Here is a 7,126-nt window from a genome sequence, read left to right as displayed (position 1 = left end):
ATCCCTGACAGATAGCCATCCAACCTCTGCTTAAAAACCTCCAAGGGAATGTGTTCCACTGTCGAACAGCCCTGACTGTCAGGAAGTTCATGAAGACATGAGTAAGACATGGGAAATGGGTTTTTCCAGCACAACAAAAGACCATCTCCCTTGGAAAGAGAATGGCAGTACTATGGCAGCATGTGAAGAGGCATGGAGCCACTACTCTCCCATTCTGTTTCAGCTTTCTTTTCTCATGCGCTAAGGCTGTCTATCTCCTTTAGCAGAGTTCACAAGTAGCTGGATCGCTTGGTTCTCTCTGTGACTAGTTTTAGCAAAGTAAGGCAAGCAAGCAGTATGCAAGTTTCACAGTTTAAAACTTTATTAATGACATTTAAAGGTACATTCAAACATATATACATGCAGAGCCTAAGGGTGCATCTACACTGCAGAAATAATGCAGTTTGACAGCACTTTAAGTTCTATAGCTCCATCTTATGGAATCCTGAGAATCCTCTGGTGTCACCAAGTGTGGGTCAGCTGCTGGGGGGGGGGATGGTGGCAGCGAAAAGAGCATGTTTGGCCCTCTCCTTCACCATGATGTTGGAGGCCTCCTCATAAGGAGTCCTCGGCCGTTATAGGAAAGCCAGGAGGGACATGCTCAGGCCTCTCCTTTGCCACCATCATAGCAAAGCCGGGAGGGGTGCAGCAGAAGGAGGGCCTGACCAGGTATCACCCAATGCAGGCTATACTCCTGCACTTCCCCTAGTGACGCCACTGCTGCCACCCAGCACCAAAGTGTTTCTCCACCTCCCCTTCATGATTATCACAATGTTGGTGGTGCTAAAACAACCTACTTTGAGCTAGACAAGAGAAGAAGAAAACGGTGTGTGTGCAGATGTAAAAAGATTTTTTTAAGAAGAACTTCTTTGTTAGAGGTGTTGATTGCATCTATATTGCAGAATAAATGCAGTTTGACACTGTTTTAACTGCTATGACTCCATGCTTTGGTATTCTAGGTTTTGTAGTTTTGTGAGCTATTTAGTCTTCTCTGTCAGAGAGCTCTGGTGCATACAAATCTCAGGACTCCATAATTCAGAGGCGTGACAGTTAAAGCAGTGTCAGTATTAAGAAAAAGAGCCCTCCCTCCAGTCCATCTGCCTTGGTCCAGGCCTCAGAGGGAGAGAAGAATGCTGGACCTGATCCCCTCCCCCCTGACCATCCCCTTCTCCTTTTGTACCGTGTCTTTTTAGATTGTAAGTCTGAGGGCAGGGAACCGTCTGTTATCCCCTCTGTTATAAGCCGCTCGGATTCCCATTGATTGGGCGGCATATAAATAAATCCTATTTATTATTATTATTATTATTATTATTATTACTACTGCATTGATTCTGCACTGTGGTAACAGCCTCTGTTAACTGAGATAGGCCTGTATTTCATTTTGTCTGTCCTCCATCTTTATCTATGCACTTTGTCCACACCATGCGCAATGTTTTTACACCTCCATCATAGCTTTTCCTACCCACCTTCCCTCCCACTTCTCTCCCCGCTGCACAGTCAGAAAATTCATATCCACAAATTCTTTAACCATGCATTTAAGCATTCATAGTTTGAAAGTATTAAAAATATATATAAATTCCCAAAAGCGAACCTTGATTTTGCTATTTTACATAAGGGACGCCATTTTACTACGCCACTGTATTTAATGGGACTTGAGCATCCATGGATTTTGATATCCACAGGGCTCCTGGAACCAAACTGCAGCAGATACCAAGGGCCCACTGTACAGTTGTAAAACAATTGGACACCCAGGTTAGCTCCTAGCTTCAAACCTTCCCCTCAAATATGTAGAAAGGAGGAAGAAAGTGGATAAGGTAGTGAAGGGACATAAAAAATATGGCCAGAACAACAAGTAGACCCTGTTCCTCCTCCTTCTCCTCACACAATTGTAAATGCATAAGAAGAGAATGCTCCAAATGGGCTATTAAGGAGGAAAGAATTAGTTCAGGGACTGTGGAGGTAAAATGAATCATGTTAATAATAGTGAGTCATGTTAATAAGACACATATTAAAAGCAGTGGCTATTGAGTAACAAATTACTTTTTGAAAATAATGTTAGAAGGTCTGCCAAGTGTCTGTTCTTTTTGCTTTGTGAGGGAAATAGTGTGTGTTTGTGTGTGTGTGTGTGTGTGTGTGTGTGTAAGAGACAGAAAGAGGGAAGAAGGAGATAGGGTTTTATATACACATACACAGAGAGAGTAGCAGTTCATTTACAGTAATAATGCAATCGTACGTCTTTCTACTCAGAAGTAAGGTATAGATTAGAATCAGAGAATCAGAATTGGTAGAGACCCCAAGGATTATCCAGTCCAACCCCATTTGCCATGCAGGAATGCACAATTAAAGTACCCCCTGGCAGATGGCCATCCATCCTGTTTAAAAACCTCCAAAGAAGGAGAGTACACTACACTCGGAGGGAGTGTCTTCCACTGTCGAACAGCTCTTACTGTCAAGAAAATCCTCCTAATGTTGAGGTGGAATCTTTTCCTGTAGTGGGTACTGATCTGGATCCTATTTTCTGGAGCTGCAGAAAACAAACTTGCTTCATCCTCAATATGACACCCCCTCAAATATTTAAACAGGGCTACCATATCAACTCTTAACTTTCTCATCTGCAGGCTAAACATATCCAGCTCCCTAAATCGCACCCATTAGAGCATAGACTCAGGGCAGCAATCCCATTATTAATGCCACGCACATACATTAAGGTGACATCAACATAACTGGCCACACATTTCTCCTTGGTGACTTTAGAGCAGTGCAAGGGGATGGTCCACACCTCTGTTCTTTTCCATTATTTCGAGCCACACCACTGCATCTGCTCTGCTTCCTCCTTTTTCCAGCATGTATATTCCTATCAGTCAATAGCCATCATGGGCTTTGCTGGTCAGTCTATTGGATCTACTCTGATTGGATGCCTCCCCCATCCAGTTTCCTTTCTCCCTGCATGACTCAGTGGGTGAGGAAACTTTAAAAGTACACAAACATACACCCACACAAGATGGAGAAAGAAAAATATATATATATATTTCATTCTATTCCATTTTATGAAAATGTTTGGCCATGGGATCAATGGTGAGGGGGTAGATTGGGCTACCAGGTCCCTCTTCCTTCCCTGCATCCAAGTGAGAAAACAGGGACAAGGCCATCCTGGCCTCCTTAGCGAGGGAGTTTTGTACTAAAAAAAAATGAGTCTAATGCTTAAAATGAGCCTAATTGTCAAAACACTTTAACATTTTGATTGTAACTACTGAATAATAATGGAAAGGAGGTCAGTGGAAAATGGTGAAAATCAATTTCTGAAACGTTGCATGAGTCTGAAAGTGGTGCGTTATCAAGGGGAGGGGGAAAGGGAAGAATGCAAGGGAAGGGGGAAAAGAAAGAAAAGCCAACATATTTCAAGAAAGGGGCTTGATGCAACTCATGAATAAGCAGGTACCCTCTAAAAAAGCAATGGAAACTCTTGATACTTCCCAAGACATTTTCCCCTTTCCAAAGATATCCTTAGATGATAGTGTTTGTTCATTTTGTAATTAGAACTGATTTTAGGCTGGAGATATCTGGATGTAGTTTCTTTTAAAAGGAAATCTTCTGCTTGTTCTGCTGTATATTTTTATTTATTCTGTATGCATGCATGCACCTATGGTCAAAGGAATCATAGGGCCAAACTAGACATGATGTTAATTCCCAGAACTGATGCAGAATGTGGAATGTGCAAAGTAATCATTCCTTACCAAATTCTGCTTAGGATTAATCATACAGAAGCAGAGACGTTATTAACAAACAAAGCAAGCGTCATGTGCAAGATGAAGGTCAGTATCATGACTATAGATGTAACAACGTCAAATATGCAGCCTTGAATTAATTCAGGGGGTACATGGAAGATGCTGCAGGTCTTTGTGTGTTCACATACACTCAATGCTTTTCATCACCCTGACTATGTGAACTCCCCATAGTCACAGCATTTTATGGGGACTGTCTTTGATGTGGTTTTGGGAATACAGGCTGAAGTGTGAAGGAGTAGATTTGAATGATCTTCTAATGCATAAGAATATAAGCAGAAAGGTGCTAGAATAGATGAAAGCTCACCTAATCTCTTCTAGTTCCTCGCAATGGGTGTGTTACCCAAATTGTTAGGCTACCGAGATGGCATCCACAAATTGATATATAATAGAGGAATTTTACTCATTCAAATTAATAGCAGTGATAGGGCTCCGGGTAATTTCAGGGAGTCAGGATCCCACCTATGTTTAACAGGTCTAAGAACTAGAACTCCCAGAGTACAAAGTACAAGTTAAGTTTTATTTATTAATAGTAAAGGGGGAAATCACCATTCACACAATAGCATACACACATACTATATACAAGAACTAACAAAATTAAAGCTTGTAGCAAGGTTGAGGGAAGACAATACTTTACCAGTTCAGAAGTGGAGCTCCAGTCAGGGGATGATGGAAGTGCCAATGGCTCAACAAGGCTGCCTGAAAAATGGGGGTGTGCCAGCCTGTGTCAAAGGATCAATACAAAATCTGGCAGTATTCCTCCCCGATTTCAGACTGAGCCAAGATGTGAGTGCCAAGGCAAACTTTTTATAGAGTCTTGAGGCAGCTGGGTAGATTTCCAACCCAATGGGATTCCCACCTGGTTGATGGTTTTAACTTCAGAGTTACAAAGAGCATTCACAGCTGTGGCTCCTATGTATTGGAATAACTTCCTGGAAGAGATTCGATGTTATCTCCACCCTGGACGCCTTTATGAAGGCGCTGAAAACCCATCTCTTCCAGCAAGCATACCCCTCTGACCCTCTATGAAGGAAATCACCCAAATATATATCTATCTCAGGACATTTTTATATTGTATTTGTAAATTGTGTGTTTTTACAAAATATGTTATTACTGAAGCTGATTTTAACTAATTGTAACTGTGATATATTGTGATTTGATAATGGCTGTAATCCCGCCTCGATCCGTAGGGAGAAGTGAGAAAATATAAATAAAATTTTTATTATTATATTATTATTATTATTATTACAAAATGATTATTTTTGGTTGATAGCAGGGACATTGGTTTAATCAAGAAGTAGTAAGATCAGGACAACCCCAGGGAGTTTGGATAGGATTGGGTGTGGGAAAGGACAATGGGGCTGGTAGTCCAGTGCACAAACCACAATGCTACACTGGCTCTCACCACTCATTTTCATACATGTATTTATTTGAGAAGTATTAGCCTGTTTCCACATCTTTTCCTCAATAGCCACATGCTTCAAAAATGTGTTCTCCTTCTAGCTTTCCACCAAACCTTTCTTAAAATACCAGTGTATTACGATGTCCCAAACTGAACACTGCACCTCTTTTCATATTGCTTAAGTAAAATAATAATAATACTAAACTACTAATCCAATGAGAACCCATAATCTATTAGCTTTTCTGTTTCAGCTGTCCCATTATCTCTATTTAAATATAATTTTAATTGATTTTTTCCTCACCTTTTCTTGCAGATAGCAACTAACTCGTAGTAAGTCATAAGCCATCAGTGTATTTTCTTGCACTTTAAACCCACTTTACATTTCAATTCTAGACCATTCTTCCTTTGGAATATTTTACATTTGTTTGTACATACTTTTATCTGAATAAATTGGTTGAGACTGGAATCACTAACACAGTTGGACAGATGGTAAAATATGCTTTTATGTTTCTATGACAGCTTTCCCAGGTCTGCCATCATACTATGCAGTTCTTAGTATTTTTATCCTGCTGTTTAGAGACATATATAATACTTTCTATCTTTGTGTAAAATGATTTTATTTAAAATATGTCAAATATCTTTGGTTTCTAAGACATGATCTTTTAAGTGTTTTATTTCAGACTATCAGTTGGTGCTTGGCTAATGTGAAAAAGCTGTCAAAAACTGACTGATTTTCAGATTGATACAAGCCCTGCTCCAAATGGGTAAACTTGAAAAACCTGTCATAGCAACATAAAATTCTATCTACTTATATTTGATTATTTGGTCAGCTGTATCTGTGATTTCAGCCTTCACCTATTTATTCAGCCAGGTAAAGTGGAATACGGTACAAACAAATGTAAGAATATCACAAATGGCCTCAGGGTGAGAAAGATTAATGAGATATGCAATATGTTAAGGTCTTTATATGTATATTTTTAAACTGTCATCTCTCTAAACTAGTGCTACTCAAAGTGATGGTTCCTGGACCACTGCTGGTTCAAACGCTATCAGCTGCTAGTCTCTGGCAAGTTTCCAGGGAAGACAGAATCAATTGTAGTCAATGGCCACAAATATAGTAGCAGTCCCCTACATTAGAAAACCTGATTAAGTACTGTTCTAAAGTCTCCCACTATTGTATTATTATATTGTTATTATATTGAATTATCATCAGTGTGCCGATGACAAGCAACTTTATCTCTCCTTTCCATTTAATTGCAAGGAAGCTGTTTCTGTACTAAACCAATCTGCTGTCAGTAATGGACTGGATGATGGTGAACAAATTGATTCTTAGACTGGGCAAGACAGAGATGCTCCTGGTCAGCTGAAAGGCAGATCAGGGAATAGGGATGCAGCCTCTGCTGGATGGGGTTTCAGTCCCCATGAAATCTCAGGTTTGCAGCTTGGGTGTACTCCTGAACTTGGATCTGAGCCTGGATACCCAGGTTTCAGTTGTGGCCAGGAGTGCAGTTTCGAGGGCCCCCTGTTCCAGGAAAGGGCGCAGCTGGCGTATCAGCCGAAGCTGATAACAGCCGCTCTTGACCGTCACATTCACCTGATTCCTCATCTGAAGCGACGAGTCGAGAAGCACTCCCAGACTGCGAACACAGTCCTTTGAGGGGAGCGCAAGCCCCTCTAGGACTGGAGGTTGCAGCCCAATCCCTGGTTTGGGGGCCCCTACCATAAGTACCGCCATTTTGTCTGGATTCAACTTGAGCTTGTTTTCCCTCATCCAATCCATTACTGCCTGAAGACACTGGTTGAGGGGAAAGATGCCATCTGTCATTGTCACTGATGACCAGGACATGGAGAAATATATTTGGGTGTCATCAACATACTGATAACACCCGGCCCCATATCCACG

This window comes from Sceloporus undulatus, chromosome 1 (genome assembly GCF_019175285.1).
Source record: "Sceloporus undulatus isolate JIND9_A2432 ecotype Alabama chromosome 1, SceUnd_v1.1, whole genome shotgun sequence".
NCBI lineage: Eukaryota > Metazoa > Chordata > Lepidosauria > Squamata > Phrynosomatidae > Sceloporus > Sceloporus undulatus.
This window is presented reverse-complemented; position numbering follows the sequence as displayed.